Genomic DNA, 20,043 nt, shown 5'->3' with positions numbered 1-20,043 from the left:
CGGTCTGTGCTCGCTACCTCTATAGCATAGGGGGAAAGCGGGTCTGGAACCTGTAGTGCGGTGGCTGCAATGAGGGCTCTTTTCAAAGCATCCACAGCATCCGTATGCTGCGGAAGCCATTCCCAAAGGGCTCCTTTCTTTAGGAGTTCAGAGAGGGGTGCTGCCTTGCTGGCGAAACCGTCAATGTGGTTTCGGCAGTAGCCAACCAGTCCTAAAAACGACCGGAGGGCTGAAACGTTCTGGGAAGGGGCAATTAGGCAATCGAGTCAATTCTTTTGTGCTCGATCTCGCGTTTACCATGCGTGATAATTGGACCCAAATATATCACTTTGTTTTCCAAAATCTGGGCCTTTTTGGGGTTTACTTCGCAACCAATTTTCAGTAGGAGTTCCAGGAGTTCGGCCAGAAGCTTGATGTGCTCTGCCTTGGTGTCTGTCTGCAGTAATAGGTCGTCCACATACTGGACCAGACATTCGGGGCGAGAAAATTTCGCTAAACCATTTGCCAGCTGTCGGTGGAAAATGGAGGGGAGTTGTGGAATCCTTGTGGAAGGCATGTCCACGTGTACTGCTGATTTTTAAAAGTGAAAGCAAATTTGTACTGGCACGCCTTTGCCAATGGAATGGACCAGAATCCATTACTGACGTCCAAAACCGTAAAGTATTGTGAGTTGAGTCCCTGTTTGAGCATGGTCTTGGGACTTGTGGCTACCGTGGGGGTGACTTTGTTGAGTTCCCCGTAAACGATGGTCAGTCGCCATGATTCATCGGGCTTTCTCACTGGCCAAATCGGGGCATTATTAGTGGAGGCTACTGATCTGAGTACGCCCTGCTCTAATAAGCTGTCGATCACTTTTGAGATTTCTCCCTCTGCCTCTTGGGGAAATCCGTATTGCTTTTGGGGTCCAGGGTCAGGACCTGTGATTTGAACGGAACCAGTCATCCGACCACAGTCGTGTTTGTGGGTCGCGAATGCTGTCCTGTGCTTCTGCAGAACTGCCCTAACCTGCTTGTCTGTGCTAATTGTGGTCAGGTCAAACCAGAATTTGCTGACTGCGCTAATCTTGTTTGCGTATTCACCTATTGTGAGCGTTGCGGGGGCTCTTGCGGATTTTGCCATTTTCCAGACACATTGGTTGACTGGATCAAAGGACAGTTGTGGGAATTCATAAAATCAATGCCCAATATGTGTTCTGCTGTGCGGGGCAGGTTGACTAAGACTATGGGGTGCTTGGTGGTGACGTTGCCAATTTGAATGGGTACAGGGGCAATGATGTGTCCCTGTTGTGAGTGGCCTGTAAAGCCACTGAGGGTGATGGTGGCTGTCGTGGGCCACGTGTCTTTCTGGAATATGGTGGAGGAATTGATTGTGGTGCGGGACCCTCCTGTGTCCCAGAGAAATTTGATGGGCTGTCCCCGTATCTTTGCTGCAACTACCGGTCGGCCGGACCTATCCCAAAGGGTGTCGCAGATCCAACTGGGGGAGTCCGAACACAGTCAGTCCATTCCATTCAGGTCCGTGTGATCTGAACGGGTGCTCACACTATGTATGGGCTCTGTCCTATTCTTATTCAGAGTGCCTGCCTACTGGGCTCTCTGTGGCTTTCATAGGGCATTGCATTCTCGTGCAAAGTGTCCTAACTGTCCACAGTTGTAACACTCCTGTGGCTTTTGTGGGGGGCTGTTCCTGCCTTCGTTCACCCATGCGGGGCTCTGGTGCGTTTTCACCGCTTGGATGTCTGCTTCTGCCTGCTGTTCCTCGGGTTTCCTAACTGTGGGTTTGTTTTGTACAGACTGCTCCCAGGAGCAGGACAATCTTTTTAAAACCCATTTCTCATTGTGGGCTTTCTCTGAGGGGTCATAATTCGTACAGGCTTTTTGTCCTGCCTCTGTGGCATGGGAGATAAGGGTGCGGGTCCATTTGGCCATACCGTCTTGGGACAAACGGGCACGTTTTAAATTTCCAAAAACTGTTGTGAAATGAATCCACAGGCGTCCAGCAAACGCGGTGAGGTGTTCCGTCTTTTTCTGCCTGCACGTATTCAGGCCTTCTACGCGGTCACCTCTGTTGTAGCCGATCGCGTCTAGGACCGCTGCGTGCATCTCTGCAAGGGTGCCTCCTCCTACATTCTGTGGGTCGGGAAGGGCTGCTACGACTGAAGGGTCTACACTCAAAACTGTGAGCTTCACGCGCTCACGCTCATCCAGGCCGTACATGATCGCCTGCTGCTTTACTCTAGCAAAGAAGTGGTGGGGGTCTGAGGTGGGGAGGAACGGTGTGATTTTCTTGCATGCGTCACGTAATTGGGTCACGGTTAAGGGGGTGGTATAAAGAAATTCTGTATCTCCGTACGATGTGACTGTGCGGTGGGTGGTTACTGGATTCATTGATGCCTGAACTATCTGCTCTGTGGGGGGTTGGGGCGCTTTTCTCTTCTGGGGCTTTCCTTGCGCACATGTTCCCTGAACATATCTATGCGCGGTCTCATTTAATTCTTCCCAATCCGGGCTGTCTTCTGCATCTAACTGGGATCCAAAGGTGCTCTGGAATCCATTCTGAACTGAAAGTAAAGATTGCAGTTCTGCAATCTGCTTCCGGCACTTTGCGTGATCTAGTGAGCTTTGTCTGTGCTCTGTGGTGGTAGTATGGAGTGCTCGTAATGCTGCTTTCAGGTCACTCCACTGCCTTTGCAATGCCTCTACCTGTTTCTCGGTTTCCTCTCTTACCAGGACTGCACGTTGCGTGTCCTGATAGGCCTTTTCGTACTGTGTCTGGAAGCTGCTTAGGTGCGCCAGACAAGACTGGTGTACCCACTTGGCATCATCCACCTCTCCGTCCTTTGCTGCTAACTTCCTTCTCAATTCTATGTTCTCTCTCTCAACCTCACTTACATCGACTTTGCTCATTCGATGTACTCCTATCTCTTTACGGAGTGTCCGAACGACCACCTCTGTGCCTCGCAATTGTGCCAAACAGGACACGATTGCCATCGGCTTGCGAGCTTTTCCCAAGCTTTTCTTATGGATTTTGCTCAGGTTCTCCCACCAAGTATGCCCTATACTCCTGGGGCCTGTGTCCGCATTTTCACAGAATTCGCTCCAAAGGGGCCATCCTTTCCCTTTGAGGTACTTTCTGATTTCCTTTTCCCAAACGGGGCACTGTCTTACTCTACTGCTGGTCGCTGCGACCACAAATTCTTCGGGGTTCATGAGGCGTTGCATTGCCATCTTTCCTCTCTGAATACTTCTCTTAAAATATGGAACGAGGGGTATTAAGGCGGTGCTGTAATTACAGGTACGGCTTTCGCTATTTTCCGGAATACAAACTCCCGACAGTTTTGTTGCAACAAAAATCTATCAGTTTACCTTATAGCCCTGTTAGTTACACATGCATTACCACACTTCGGAATTATGAGGATTGATCAGAACTGCTTGAACACTTGTGGTTTTTCTGTTCCCAATTGGATTTCTAATTCAAATTTTGGGTTCTCCCGGAGTGGTTAAGCCAATTCTAGATCGGGTGCCGTCAGGATGTCGCCAGTAATATGTTGCTAACTTTTGGTTGGCTCTTAAATCGTAATTTGCTCTGTTTGTTTAACCTTTGCTCTGGAGTCGCCAGGTATCTTTATGATACCGCCACGAGGTTCAAGTAATGATCAATAACTCAACACACCAATTAGTAAGATTCAAATCAAAACACATTTATTATACACAGTAAATCACTACTCATGCATAAACTCTACTTTATAGACTATTCCTATCACTAAAAGGCCTATACTTAGCTTCGGACTGGCCCACCAGGTCAGGGAAACAAATGGCCTTTCGTTCAGGTCCTGAGTCTGCAGGATTCAAAAGCTGGTATGGACTGGTAGCTAGGAGCGCCTATCTCGTAGCGAGCGTTGACTTGAGACTTACTTGGTTGGCGGCAGCGAGGCAGGTCACTGTAAAGGGTTGGTTCGAGCTGCTGAGTGACCCTGTCAAAGAAGGACGATCTGAACTTGGGGGGCTTTACTTTATCGTCCCCAGGGGCTTCGCGCCCTTCGGGGCGGACCCCGTACCTGGTTCCAAGTGATTGGACTGCGTTCCGATCACTTGGATCGATTTCTCCAATACTGGAGTTGTTCCCTGATCGTTGGGCGGTCCCTAAATGTCCGTTGGCCTTCCTTTGTCTTGGCTCCTGCTGGCGCCGAGGAGTCTGGCTTGGCTTTATTCACCTTAACTGTTGCAATTGTGCCTTGGAATCGCTCATTACTATGCAGATGGCTGCTGGTTTCAGTGCTGTCTGGTTGTTTTGCAGTTTTCAATATACATGATTTCTGTATTTGCTAGTCTTTGCCTGTGTTGGCTGAATTTCCCTTCAGTCTTTGCAGTTCTCCATTTTAAGTCAGGAAGTGGCCAACCCAGGTGGCTATAGCATGAAAGTTGGGAAATAAAGACACACACAGAAACAGAAGCTAAAGAGAGATCGAAAAAGACTGAAAGCGCAACAATAAAATATTGAAACAGAGACAGATCATATTCTGGCATATTGTGCTGCAGGAAATTGGCACGTGATATTAAAAGTTTTGCGTCATCCACTTCATTAATTTAGATAAACAGAGGCAAAAAGCATAAGAGGGAGCGAGAAATTTGCACTAGGTGATAGTCAGGCTGTAGGTATTGGGTACGTCCATCCTAAATATCAATCAAAGCCATAGAGCACAGACAGCGTACATTCACCAGGATGATTCCAGGGATGGGAAACTATAGTTAAAAGGAGAGACTTGAGGTACAAGACTGTTCCCACTTAAACAGAGTGGAAGTAAAGGGGAAATTTCATGAATGTCTTTAAAATGAACAGCAGTTTTGGTAGTGAGCAGGTTTCCTCTGGTGATGGGGGCCATCAATTGACATTTATCACAGAGTGAGGAGAGGGGAGAGTTTTACTTTACTTCCAGGGTTGTTAGAAGCTTGGAGTCATCAGGCGGGGAGATTCCTTAAGGAAAGACTGAATAAATATTTCAAGATCATATAGGGGGATGGTGGGATCAATATTAGGTTGGTGCAGTAAGCCAATGCTGCAATGATGGGCTGAATGGCCTTGTTATATGGTGAAGTGGTATGGTTTTTCATTTTTAAAAATATTCTCCTCAGTTTTCACATTTTCTCCCAAATGTACACCCAACAATAAACAATAATCAGTAACAAATGTCAATCCCCATAACAATAATAATGATCCCATCCTCCCACCAAACCCCAAACATTAGCCCGCATGTTTACATAAACAAATGACAAAAAGGAATCAAGGATCACCCATAGTCACCCTTAATACACACAGTCTCCCTCCCCCCCCCACATGCCCCAACTAATATTCGATGTTATCCAGTTCTTGAAAGTGTATAATGAATAATGCCCATAAATTGTAGAACCCCTCCATCCTTCCCCTCAGTTCAAACTTAACCTTCTCAAGAGTCAATAATTCCAACAGGTCCCCCCGCCACGCCAGGGTGGAGGTTGCTCTCCAACCTATCAGGATCCGCCTTCGGGCGATCAACGAGGCGAAGGCTACAACATCTGCCTCCGCCCCCGTTTCCAACCCTGGCTGGTCCGACACCCCGACTTATGAGCTCCGGGTTTTGGGGGGGGGGGTCCAATTTCACGTGCACCACCTTAGAAATTACCCTAAAAACCTCCTTCCAGTAATCCTCTAGCTTTGGACAGCACCAAAACATATGAACGTGATTAGCGGGGCCCCCCCGCAATTTTCACACACATCATCTACTCCTTCAAAGAATCGGCTCATCCTCACCCTCGTCAGGTGTGCTCTGTATACCACCTTCAGCTGTGTCAGCCCCAACCTCGCGCACGAGGTGGAGGCACCTCACACTAGAACCCCATCTCCATATCCTCTCCCAACTCTTTCTCCCACTTTGCTTTGATCCTTTCCAGTGGTGCCTTCTCCTCTTCCAAAATAGCTCCATAAACCGCTGGCACTACCCCCTTCTCCAGTCCCCCTGTCGTCAGTACCTCCTCCAGCAATGTGGAGGCCAGCTCCAACGGGAAGCTCCATCTCCTTTCTGGCAAAATTTTGAACCTGCATGTATCTAAACATTTCCCCCTGCTTCAGCCCATACTTCGCTTCCAGCTCCTTCAATCCTGCAAACTGACTCCTAAGAACCAAATCTTTTAATGTCTGAATCCCCTTATCCTCCCATTTCAAAAAATTTCCATCCCACCTCCCTGGCTCAGATCTGTGGTTCCCCCGAATCGGCATTTCCCTTGACCCTGCCCCCAACCCGAAGAGTTGGCGAAACTGCCTCCAAATTCTCAATGAAGCTATTATTACCGGACTCCCGAGTATTTCCCCGGGGGCTATCGGGGGTGGCGCTGATGCTAGTGCTTTCAATCCCGACCCCCTGCACAAACTTTCCTCCATTCTGACCCACTGGGAATCAACCCCTCTGACCCAGCTCCACACCTTCTCCACATTCGCCGCCCTGTAGTAATACATCAGGTTCAGAAGACCCAAACCCCCTGCCTTCCCCTCTGTAGCAGTACCTTTCTAACTCTGGCCACCTTCCCTCCCCATATGAACAAAGTAATCCTTCCCTCAATCTCTCTGAAAAAAGCCTTTGGCAGGAAAATCGGCAGGCATTGAAAAATAAACAGAAATCGCAGCAACACGTTCATTTTAACTGCCTGTACCCAACCCGCCAGTGACAGAGGGAGGCTGTCCCACCTTGCCAGATCAGCTTTCACTCTCCCCACCAAACTAGAAATGTTGTACATGCAAAGCCCCCCCCCCCCCCCCCCCCCCGGACAACCTGCACCCCCAGCTACCTAGGTGAGTCCCTGCCCTACAGAATGGCAGCCTACCCACCCCTGCCCCCACCTCCAGCCGAGACACCACAAAATACTCACTCGTCTAGGTTTAGTTTGTACCCAGAGAAAGGCCCAAACACTCGAAGTAGCTCCAATATTCCCCCTATCGACACACTCGGTTCCGACACGTATAACAGCAAGTCATCTGCATACAAGGACACCCTATGCTCTATCACCCCCTGCACTAATCCTTTGCATACCCCAAAATTTCTTAATGCGATGGTCAACGGCTCAATCGCGAGTGCAAACAGCAAGGGGGGACATAGGACATCCCTGCCTAATCCCATGGTGGAGAGAAATGTATCTCGAGCTTGTAGCCACGTAAAATGGCCGCGTTCCGATTAATCTGGCCAAAACCCAGTTTGAAATGGCTAACCCGAAAGACTGCTGGGGAAAGCAGCCAACGAGACACAAGCAGGCAGCTGCAGACAGTATTGCATATTCGGCTCTGGGGAAGTTAGCCCAGATCGATACTCAGGGCTACCAACAGCCCATCAACCCAGGTATTTGCAGTTGCATTCAGGACTGTTTGCAGCCCATCTATTCAGACATCCACAGTTAAATTGGCTATCCCCGGGAACAATTGCAACATTAGCAATTGAATACCGGGCCAGACCTGTCGGCGCCTGCAGTGGCCGAATCAAAGACAGGTGAGCGCCCACCCCCCGATCGAGGAATCGCCTCACCATTGGACACATCGACCCCAGAGATTGGGGACAGATCCAATCACTTGGGACTCAGGGTCAAGGGCCGCCCTGGGAGGCAGGAAGCCCCTGGGCCCTATAAAAGTGAGGGTCCAAGTTCAGATCTCTCTCTCTCTCTCCTCTTCGCCCGCTCGAGACCTTCGCAAGAACAGCAACCGGCAACAGTAAGTTTGAATCCAGCGATCGCTATCCGGTAGAGACACCTAGCCACCGACCTGTAGCAGCCTTTTGAATCCTGCGGGCCAGATCTGATTGGACAAGCCATTCGTTTCCCTGACCTGGTGGGCTCTTCCTAAGTTAAGTATGGGCCAGTAGTGATAGGTTTATTATATAGAAAGTAGTATTAGGGTATTAATATTGCTTGTTGTATATAATAAATGACCGTTGTTTTAATCCTTACTAAACGGTATGCTGTATTATTAATCATAACCTGAACTTGAATCACGTGGCGGTATCATAAAGATACCTGGCGACTCATGAGCAAAGGTGACGTAATCAGAGCCAATAGACTAAAGCTAAAAAGAGCAACAAGCTGATGTTGTTTGTGCGGACACTCACCCTCGGCTCCTTGTATAGTAGATTTACCCAGTTCACAAATCTTGGTCCAATCCCAAACCCGCTCCAGAATTGCCATCAAGTACCCCCATTCTACCCGGTCAAACGCCTTCTCAGCGTCCAATGCCACAACCAACTCTGTTGCCTTCTCCTCTGCCGGTGCCATAACGACATTCAATACCCTTCTAACGTTTGAAAAGAGCTGCCTCCCTCTCACGAACCCCGTCTGATCTTCACCTATCACCTTCAGGAGGCACTCCTCCAGCCTACCCGCCAGTATCTTCGCCAATACTTTTGCATCCACATTCAGAAGTGATATGGGCCTATACGACCCACACTCCATCGGATCCTTATCTTTTTTTAGCAACAGGGAAATCGATGCCTGCCCCAACGTTTGTGGCAACACCCCCTTCCCTATTGCCTCTTCAAACATCCCCACCATCAGCGGTGCCAGCTTATCCTTGAATTTTTTTATAATATTCCACCGGAAACCCATCCGGCCCTGCCACCTTCCCCGACTGCATCCTCCCAATCGCATCTTTTATCTCCTGCTCCACTATCGCTCCTTCTAATGTAGCCCTGTCCCCCTCCCCTAACCTCGGGTACTCCAATCCATCTAGAAATTCCTCCATTTCACGGTCTCCCCCAGATGGCTCTGACCTGTACAATCTCATAAAATTCCTCAAAAATCTTGCTAATCAGATCCGGAGCCACCACCAACTTCCCTGCCCTATCCCTCAACTGAACAATTTCCCTTAACGCTGCCTCCCTCCAGAGCTGACCTCCTAACATACTCCATGTTCGTAAACTGCACCCCTTGCTCGTCCCAGTTGGCGCACCGCCTTCCTGGTAGATAGTCGGTCAAAGCTCGCCTGTAGTTCCTTCCTCTTTTCCCACTTCACTGGCTCCCCATCTTCTGCATACCTCCTATCTACCTCCAACATCTCATCTATTACCCTCTGCCGCTCCAACCTCTCCTCTTTATCCACCCTGGCCTTAAACAAAATCACCTCACCCCTCACCACCGCCTTTAGAGCCTCCCAAACAACCGCCTTCGACACCTCACCCATACAGTTGAAACCTACATATTCCTCAATTACCTTTTCAATTTTGTCACAGAACCCTTGGTCCCCCAAAAGTCCCACATCTAATTTTCACCCCGGCCTCTGAGCTACCCCCTTCTCTAGCACCATATCCACCCAATGCGGAGCATGATCTGACACTGCAATTGCAGAGTATTCCGACCCCTTGACTCCAGCCAGCAAAGCCTTCCCCACCACAAAAAAGTCGGTCCGCGAGTATACCTTACGGGCTGCTGAGAAAAACGAGTACTCCTGTTCCTCGGGTGCAGAAACCTCCAACGGTCCACCCCTCCCATTCCCACCATTAGCCTGCCGCCTCGACCTCCGTTTGGCTCCGCCCCCGCTGCTCCAACCTCCGCGCGCGCTGGGCCCGACGGCTCACCACCAGCCGCCCGACACCCGTGCGGGATTCCTCGCCGGTTTTCAAACCGGCCCCGCTTGATGCCCAGGACTGCCCCAAAGGCCGACAATAATCGGGGGAGAGAGCGAAGAATCGGGGAAACCCCCGAAAGCGCTGCAAACAGTGGCCACCGGTGGGAGCTCCACTCGATGCGGCCGACCCGCTCGCAAACGCCACCGGAAATCCCAGTTATATGTTTTTCAAGCGCCACACATGATTCCGGTAATATTTTCCGGCAGACCTTTTTGGCAGCATGGTTAGAGAACAGTTTACAAGCAACATTGCAGGTGATGTGCTAGTGTTATTAACATTGTCACTCCTGACACCATTTGTTAATTGAATCAAACACTTTATGAATCAGAGGTAGGGAATTAACAGTTGAGGAAAGCTTGAACAAACGGTCTCAGCTGTAGTGTGTCTTTAAAAATGGATTTAGAGTACCCAATTTTTCTTTCCCAATTAAGGGGCAATTTAGCATGGCCAATCCACCTACCCTTCACATCTTTTTAGGTAGTGGGAGTGAGACCCATACAGACACGGGGGGAATGTGCAAACTCCACACGGACAGTGACCCGGGGCAGAGATCAAACCCAGGTCCTCAGCACTGTGAGAGAGCAGCTCGAACCACTATGCCACCATGCTGCGTTTTCAACAGTCGTGTTACAAGGAATACCCACGTCATTAGGGAATTGTATTAGTCAACTGGCTATTAGCAGTGACCGTAGATTTGAGAGTGACACATATAGAAAAATAGAACAAGAATTAGCAGAAAACAAGAAACACCCACAATGAATGACCAGTTAATCCGATTTTGTTGGTTGTGAAGTAAAACGCTTGGCCAAGATAAAGAGAGCTTTCAGCTCTTCATGTAATACCAATTGGATCTGTAGCATCCACTTTAACCGTTGCAAGAGGCAAACCGGATCTCTTGGGGGGGATAAGGTGGAGAAGTAGGCTGCAAGTGTTGGGTACACTGGATAAGTGGGGCTTGTTCAAGGATCAGCTACTGCGTGTTCTTGATAAGTATGTACCGGTCAGACAGGGAGGAAGGCGTCGAGCGAGGGAACCGTGGTTTACCAAGGAAGTGGAATCTCTTGTTAAGAGGAAGAAGGAGGCCTATGTGAAGATGAGGTGTGAAGTTTCAGTTGGGGCGATGGATAGTTACAAGGTAGCGAGGAAGGATCTAAAGAGAGAGCTAAGACGAGCAAGGAGGGGACATGAGAAGTATTTGGCAGGAAGGATCAAGGAAAACCCAAAAGCTTTCTATAGGTATGTCAGGAATAAGCGAATGACTAGGGAAAGAGTAGGACCAGTCAAGGACAGGGATGGGAAATTGTGTGTGGAGTCTGAAGAGATAGGCGAGATACTAAATAAATATTTTTCGTCAGTATTCACTCAGGAAAAAGATAATGTTGTGGAGGAGAATGCTGAGCCCCAGGCTAATAGAATAGATGGCATTGAGGTACGTAGGGAAGAGGTGTTGGCAATTCTGGACAGGCTGAAAATAGATAAGTCCCCGGGACCTGATGGGATTTATCCTAGGATTCTCTGGGAGGCCAGGGAAGAGATTGCTGGACCTTTGGCTTTGATTTTTATGTCATCATTGGCTACAGGAATAGCGCCAGAGGACTGGAGGACAGCAAATGTGGTCCCTTTGTTCAAAAAGGGGAGCAGAGACAACCCCGGCAACTATAGACCGGTGAGCCTCACGTCTGTAGTGGGTAATGTCTTGGAGGGGATTATAAGAGACAAGATTTATAATCTAGATAGGAATAATATGATCAGGGATAGTCAGCATGGCTTTGTGAAGGGTAGGTCATGCCTCACAAACCTTATTGAGTTCTTTGAGAAGGTGACTGAACAGGTAGACGAGGGTAGAGCAGTTGATGTGGTGTATATGAATTTCAGCAAAGCGTTTGATAAGGTTCCCCACGGTAGGCTATTGCAAAAAATACAGAGGCTGGGGATTGAGGGTGATTTAGAGATGTGGATCAGAAATTGGCTAGCTGAAAGAAGACAGAGGTTGATGGGAAATGTTCAGAATGGAGTACAGTCACAAGTGGAGTACCACAAGGATCTGTTCTGGGGCCGTTGCTGTTTGTCATTTTTATCAATGACCTAGAGGAAGGCGCAGAAGGGTGGGTGAGTAAATTTGCAGACGATACTAAAGTCGGTGGTGTTGTCGATAGTGTGGAAGGATGTAGCAGGTTACAGAGGGATATAGATAAGCTGCAGAGCTGGGCTGAGAGGTGGCAAATGGAGTTTAATGTAGAGAAGTGTGAGGTGATTCACTTTGGAAGGAATAACAGGAATGCGGAATATTTGGCTAATGGTAAAGTTCTTGAAAGTGTGGATGAGCAGAGGGATCTAGGTGTCCATGTACATAGATCCCTGAAAGTTGCCACCCAGGTTGATAGGGTTGTGAAGAAGGCCTATGGAGTGTTGGCCTTTATTGGTAGAGGGATTGAGTTCCGGAGTCAGGAGGTCATGTTGCAGCTGTACAGAACTCTGGTACGGCCGCATTTGGAGTATTGCGTACAGTTCTGGTCACCGTATTATAGGAAGGACGTGGAGGCTTTGGAGCGGGTGCAGAGGAGATTTACCAGGATGTTGCCTGGTATGGAGGGAAAATCTTATGAGGAAAGGCTGATGGACTTGAGGTTGTTTTCGTTGGAGAGAAGAAGGTTAAGAGGAGACTTAATAGAGGCATACAAAATGATCAGGGGGTTGGATAGGGTGGACAGTGAGAGCCTTCTCCCGCGGATGGATATGGCTGGCACGAGGGGACATAACTTTAAACTGAGGGGTAATAGATATAGGACAGAGGTCAGAGGTAGGTTCTTTACGCAAAGAGTAGTGAGGCCGTGGAATGCCCTACCTGCTACAGTAGTGAACTCGCCAACATTGAGGGCATTTAAAAGTTTATTGGATAAACATATGGATAATGGCATAGTGTAGGTTAGATGGCTTTTGTTTCGGTGCAACATCGTGGGCCGAAGGGCCTGTACTGCGCTGTATTGTTCTATGTTCTATGTTCAACCGTAAACATCTCATCCAAAGGGTGGCATCTGCAACGGTCCAGTGATGCCGATTGTTTTTGGCTTTCTGCTCATCCTCCTTCATCAGCTCCTCCAAATATATCTTGCTGACTGCCTTCGCAGAAAATGGCAGATTCCTGGCAACATCTGACAGAAAGGGCTCCACCTCCTCAAACGCACACTTGCCTCCAAACTTCATTACACATCGGCTATACTTGACTGGAGTGACATTGTGATCAATGGCCCCTTTCCCACCGCCCATTCTCTGACATAGTCCTTTGCATGCAATGGGTTTGTATGGAGCATTCACATGCCAGCTAGCAAACATGGTTTTGGCATCCATCCACTGGTTAATAGTAAGGCACATCAGTTCAAAGTTCCCAGTGAATATAACCACCTCCAAGAGCTACAATGCTAAACTGCCCTTGGTGAATGCAGTAGCCTCTGTTGCTGAACCGCAGATGTCTCCCAGTCTTTTCATCCAGTTTCTTGTAGATGGGGACTTTATTAAGGAATTTCAGCTTTGGCTTCTCCGGAATAACCATGTCATCATAACAGGGAGGATGCTCATGTGTCTTTAGTCCAACAGTGGGAACCTGATATAGGCCTGAGTTGTTGCTGATTCCCGGGCAGACAACGCCCAGGCGTCAGGGCAGATAGGCCATGGTGGTGCCTCACTCAAACCATCCCGGAGAGGAGCCCTCCTCATCAACTCTAATCGTTACATCCTCGAAGAATTCCAGTAGATTTTTCAAGTATGATTTCCTCTTCATAAATCCACGCTGACTCTGCCCGATCCCGCCACTGCTTACTAAGTGCTCTGCTATAAAATATTGGATAATGGACTTTACAATTTTCCCCACTATCAACAGGCTTATTAGTCTCTAATTCCTTGTTTTCTCGCGGCCCCCCTTTTTAAATAGTGGAGTTACATTAGGTACCCTCCAATTTTTAGGAACTGTTTCAGAATCCATAGAATCCTGGAACAACCACTAATGCATCCATTATTCTACCGCCACTTCCTTACGTACATTGGAATGCAGATTGTCAGGCCCTGGGGATTTAACAGCCTTCATTCCCATCAATTTCCCTGCCACTATTTCTCTACTAATATCGATCTCCTTCAGTTCCTCCCTCTCATGAAAACCCTGTGTTCCACAACATTTCTGGTACCCTCATTTGTGAAGACAGAACCAATGTATTTAGTTGCTCGGCCATTTCTTTGTCCCCCGATATAAATTCCAATTTCTGACTGCACCAATCTTTTTCTCTTCATATACCTATGGAAACTTTTACAGTCAGTTTATGTTTCCTGCAAGTTTATGTTCTTATTCTACTTTCCTCTTCTTAATCAATCTCCTGGTCCTTCTTTGCTGAATTTTAAACTGCTCCAAATCCTCAGACCTGTTGTTTTTCTTGGCCAATTGATATGCTTCTTCCTTGGATCAAATATTATCTCCAATTTCCCTTGTAAGCCATGGATTAACCACCTTTCCTGTTTTACTTTCGTGCCAGATAGGAATAAACAATTGTTTCAGTTCCCTCATGAGCTCCTTGAATGTTTGCATTGCCTATCCACAGTCACCCCTTTAAGTAATGTTTCCCAATCAATCATAGCCAACTCATGTCTCATATCGTCACAGCATCCTTTTATTAAGATTCAGTACCCTAGTCTCAGAATCAACTACTTGACTCTCCAGCTTGATAGAAAATTCTATATTATGGTTGCTCACTCCCAAGGGGTCTTGCACAACTAGATTACCAATTATTCTGTTCTCATTACACAGGACCCAGTCTAGGATGGCCTATTCTCTAGTTGGTTCCTCAACATATAGGTCCAGAAAACCATCCCATATACATTCCAGGAATTCCTCCTCTCCGGCATTTCGACTAATTTGATTTGTCCAATCTGTATGCAGATTAAAATCACCCATAATTAGGACGGTGAGCGGGTGGTGAAGATCAAGGAGAACTGGGAAGCGGAGTTGGGAATGGAGCTCAATTGGAGAGTATGGAGTGAGGCACTGCAAAGGGTAAATAGATGCAAGGATGAGCCTGATACAGTTTAAGGTGGTGCACAGGGTGCATATGACTCGGGCAGGAAAGAGTGGGTTATTTCAGGGCGTATCAGATGAGTGAGAGGTGTGGGTGGGGGCCAGCGAATCACGTGCACATGTTTTGGGGTTGCAAAAACTTGGGACGGTTCGGGGCGGAAGTGTTCATGGTCTTAGCCAGGATAGTGGAGGAGGTGGAGGACCAGGATCCTTTGGTGGCGATATTTGAGGTTTCAGAAAAGCCTGAGCTCATGGAAGAGGAGGAAGGCCGATGTCGTGGCCTTCGCTTCTCTCATTGCACAGCGACAAATTTTGCTGGAGTGGCGGTGGGCATCACAACCGGGGGTAGCAGAATGGTTGGGTGACCTGTACGACTTCCTGTGGTTAGGGAAGATAACGTACGAATTAAGGGGCTCAATGGGGGAGTTTGAGAAAAGGTGTCTGATGTTAGAGGAGCTATTTGTCGCAGTGCAGTGGGGGGCATCACCACTACAGTTTGTGCGTCTAAGTACAACACCCACTAACGGTTTTGCGCTTGTGCCATGTTACTCAGCTTGACCCATTCAGATTCCACATTGCCGGAGCTAATATCCTTCCTCACGATTGCATTAATTTCCTCTTTCACCAGCACTGCAACACCACTACCTTTTCTTTTTGTCTGTCCTTCCTAAATACTGAATACCCCTGGACATTCAGTTCCCATACCTGGTCAACCTGCAGTCATGTCTCCGTAATCTGGATTATATCATATCTGTTTACATCTATTTGCGCAATTAGCTCATCCTCTTTATTACAAATGCTCCGCGTGTTAAGCCATAGGGCCTTTAAGCTAATCTTTTTGACACGAATTCCCGCTCCCAATATTTTTCACTGTGGAATTCTTTGAATCTGACCCTTGATTTCTCTGCCCTTTTTGCCTTTTGTTTTTGTTCTCGTTTCCTCCTCTGACTTCTTGCGTAGGTTCCCACTCCCTTGTCATTTTAGTTTAAACCCTTCGCAGCCACTCTAGCAAATATTCCCCCTAGAACATCACTCACGGTCCTGCCCAGATGTAACTGGTCCAGTTTGTACTGGTCCCACCTCCCCAGAACCAGTCACAATGCCCCAGGAATCTGAAACAGTCCTCCTCACGCCATCCCTTCAGCCATGTATTCATCCGGTCTATCCTGCTATTTCTATTCTTCTGACGGGTACATGGCACTGGTAGTAATCCTGAGATCACTACGTTTGAGGTCCGACTCTCAACTTTCTTCCTAACATGACTTGAAGCAACTGAATCAAGTCCAAAACTGGAAACAGATACAACAAGCCTCAACGGTTATATAACACCTCATTACACTGGAAATCCTAAATACTCCTCTGTTCAAACATAACTTTTTCAATTTTTCCTAAGAAGCAATCAGATGGTGAGGGTACAAGTACCTTTCTCACTATAACACTATATCATCAGCTGATTTCTGACAAATAGGCTGCTGTTGACCCCATACAGCTTGACGTGTTGAAATGCCGAACAATCTGAGAACCCGACAAGCTGGCACAGCCCCAAATCACAAACAGCTGATAATGACTAATCATTCAGATCAAACTATCGATCTGGGACCTATGCCACATCAGATTTCACAAGTGCCGACGGTATTCAATTGGTACTATGGAGTAACAGAGATGGGCTCCCATTATTGTTACGCAAGTAACCCCAGTGCATCTGTACACGAATATCAGATATGGCTCAGGAACCAACAACCCTCTCATATATTAAGCAGAGCCATGTGTAAGTACTAGAAAGCTGCAGTTCTCCAAGGGGATAAATTCTTCAGAGAAGATAAAAATCAGAAACAGGGTGAGAATTGGAAAAACACCTCTCTGTCACATATTTACTTCCAATGTTCAGCATTTGTGCATTCAAAATACTTCCAAAGGAACCCATGTAACCACACTGCATCACTTTAGTGGGTCGGTGCAGACTCGATGGGCCGAATGGCATCCTTCTGCACTGTATGGTCTATGTTACAACAAAGGGCAGCAGGGTGGCACAGTGGTCAGCATAGCGCCAGGGACTCAGGTTCACTACCGGCCTTGGATGACTGTGTGGAGTTTGTACGTTCTCCCCGTGTCTGCGTGGTTTCCACCGGGTGCTCCGATTTCCTGCCACAATCCAAAGATATGCTGGTTCGGTGGGGTTACGGGGATAGCGTAGGCTAGGTAGTGCGCTCTTTCAGGGGGTGGGTACAGACTTGATGGGCCAAATGGCCTCCTGCACTGTAGGGATTTTATGAAACAAATTCAGTCTCAAGCTGGATCATACATAACATCAACTGTGCTATTTATATCAACTCCCCATTCATTCAGCAAGACACTGCATGCATCGCAAAGGCCTTGCCCTGAAAAAAACTGCACCTTTAAACATAGTAAAATGCCCAAAGGCACTTAGGACATGGAGTATAATCAGACAGAATTTGGCATGGAGCCACATAGAGATATTAGGGCAGGTGACCAAAAGCCACTTAAAAGGAGGAGCATTTAGGGAGAGTTACAGAGCTCTAGGCCTAGGCCAGCAGTGATGACTCGAAAGGAAAAAGGAATGTGCAAGAGGACAGAATCAGCAATGGTGCATTTAATGATGTTACAGAGTACATGTCCTGTTAATGAAGACAATGGATCAGAAGCCCAGCTCAGGGTCAAATAGGATGACGAGGATGCAAACAGTCTGGTTCAACCAAAACAATGAGCAGGGCAGAGAGATGAAGTCGGTGGCTAGTAAATAAGGTACAAAGAAAATGGTTTTACTCTTCCCAAAATTCAGTCAGAGGCGATTTCTGCTCATCTAATAGTGTCAGAAAGGCAGCAAGACAAAACCTTTAATACAGCACACCTTCAACATAGAAAAATCTCGCAAGGATGTTCTCAGAGGGACAAAGAAATATATGGGTGCCAAGCTAAAGGAGGAAAGATTAAGAGGAGCAAAGATTAAGAGGAGCAAGTAAAGGACTGGTTAAAGAATTAAGTTGTAAGGAGATATGCTAATGAGTTGAGGGGGTTTGAGAGAGAAATTCCAATGGTTGAGGCCAAGGCAACTGAATGCTCAGTCACCAATGGTGGGCAAAAGGGCAGCACGGTGGCGCAGTGGTTAGCACTGCTGCCTCACATGCCGAGGTCCCAGGTTCGATCCCGGCTCTGGGTCACTGTCCGTGTGGAGTTTGCACATTCTCCCCGTGTTTGCGTGGGTTTTGCCCCTACAATCCAAAGATATGCAGGATAGGTGGATTGGCCACGCTAAATTGCCCCTTAATTGGAAAAAATGAATTGGGTACTCTAAATTTAAAAAAACAATGGTGGGCAAAGAATGCATGGACGTATGAGAGGCTGGAATCAGTGGAACACCAGATTTCATGAAGGTACTGGGAGGGGAAAGCAGTTGTAGATCTAGAGGAGGATACAGTGTTGTGATGCTGTGAAGGGTTTTAAACACAAAAGAATTAATTTGAAGCATCAGAGAGCGAAGCCAGGACTTGGTGCGGGATAGGATATGTATAGGATATTGGCTGAACTGAAATAAACAAAGCATGGAGGATGGGATTAGTCAAGTCTGGAGATGACAAAACATTGATAAAGGTTTCAGCAGATGGGCTGAGGAAATGGTGAAATCAAGCAATGTTTGTGATGGAGAGTATAGCTCAGCCAGTTCAGGGTCAAATGTAACTCAGACATTGCAAACTGTCAGCTTTAATCCAAAACAAGGGAAGGGGGATGGAATTTGTGGAAAGAGTTAGAAATTTGAGGCGGGGGTCAAAGACAATGGTTTCAGTTGTCCCAGCTTTTAAACTGGAGGAATTTCCGCATCCCAGTCCGACAAGAGGCAACAGTGGCATTGAGGGCATTGGTGGAGAAGGATACCTGGGTGTAATCAGCATAAAATTAGAAGCTATGTTGGAACGACGTAAGGGGCAGCATGCAAGTGAAGAGGGGGAGTCAAGGAATGATCTTTTGGAAAAATCCTTAGGTAGAGGTGCAGTGGGAAGACAGGCTATCAAAACATAACAAGAAATAGGAACAGTTTTCCATTTGTCCCTTTGAGCGTGCGCCACTATTCAACAGGATGATTGATGGCTGATTTTCTACCTCAATTCCATCAATTTCCTTTGTGCCCCCAAAAAAATCGATCAACCTCTATTTTGAGTGCACAAATCAGCATCCACAATCTCCTTGGCCAGATAATTCCAAAGATTCACAACCTCAGTGAAGAAATTTCACTCCCCCTTCCCCCCCCCCCCATAGTCATAAATAGCCAACCCTTTATTTTCAGACTGTGACCCCATGTTCTAGATCCACAACCGGGGGAAACATTTCCTCAGCATCTACCCTGTCAAGCCTTTTAGAAATGTTCTAATCTTTAATTCGATCACCTCACTCATTCAACAACAATTTATACTTATACAGCACCTTTAAATGTAATTAACATCCCACGACTGTTCACAGGAGCATTATAAAATATATGACACCAAGTTACATAAGGAGATAAGAGGTCAGATGGTTTTAAGGAGAGTCTTAAAAGAGGAAAGCAAGGTAGTAGGCGGAAAAGTTAAGGAAGAGAATTCCAGATCGTAGGATCTAGAGTAGGTGAAGGATGGCAGCAATGGTGGAATGATTAAAATTGGGGGATACTCAATATTTCACAATTAGTTGATGGCAGATATCTTAACGGTTTGTGGGGCTGGAGGGGATTACAGAAATAGGAGTTGCAAAGCCTTGGACGGATTTAAAAGTATAAGAATTTTTCAATGGAGACATTGCTTGAACTGCAGCCAGCAGATCAAACATTCAAGTGGTGGGTTTCTAAATTCTGGGCGGCACGGTAGCACAGTGGTTACCACTGTTGCTTCACAGCTCCAGGGTCCCAGGTTCGATTCCCGGCTTGGGCCACTGTCCCCATGTCTGCCTGGGTTTCCTCCGGGTGCTCCAATTTCCTCCCACAGTCCAAAGATGTGCAGGTTAGGTGCATTGTCCAAGCTAAATTGCCCTTAGTGTTCATAAAGGTTAGGTGGAGTGACTGGGGGATGGGGTGGAGTTGTCCGTTTAGACCCGAATAGCCTCCCTCTGCACTATAAATTCTATGATTCTACCAAACGCTAGGAAATGCAGGCCTAGTCTACACAGTTTTTCCTCAAAGGACAGTCCCCTTCCCGCAGGAACCAGTCTAGTGAACCTATGTTGCACTCCTTCCAGGGCAGCTATGTCCTTCCTTAAGAAAGGAGGAGACCAATGGCCTGTATAAACAGGAGACTGTACAAACATAAGACTTATTTACCAATACTTCAATTTCTTTACAGAAACACTAGCAAAGGGGAAAAGACAT

The 20,043-nt window shown here is 47.3% G+C and overlaps 1 long non-coding RNA gene and 1 pseudogene across 1 annotated transcript in view; both read right to left on the bottom strand.

Moving 5' to 3' along the window:
• The window catches only part of LOC140398402 (uncharacterized), a 28,646-nt gene that overhangs the window by 4,905 nt on the left and 3,698 nt on the right, over positions 1 to 20,043 (bottom strand). The gene's annotated exons all lie outside the window — the stretch shown is intronic.
• LOC140385584 (large ribosomal subunit protein uL16m pseudogene) lies at positions 10,402 to 14,926 on the bottom strand (annotated as a pseudogene).

The sequence above is a fragment of the Scyliorhinus torazame genome, chromosome 2 (genome assembly GCF_047496885.1).
Source record: "Scyliorhinus torazame isolate Kashiwa2021f chromosome 2, sScyTor2.1, whole genome shotgun sequence".
NCBI classification, from domain to species: domain Eukaryota; kingdom Metazoa; phylum Chordata; class Chondrichthyes; order Carcharhiniformes; family Scyliorhinidae; genus Scyliorhinus; species Scyliorhinus torazame.
Note: the sequence above shows the minus strand (reverse complement) of the source record. Positions and strands in the feature narration are given on the sequence as shown.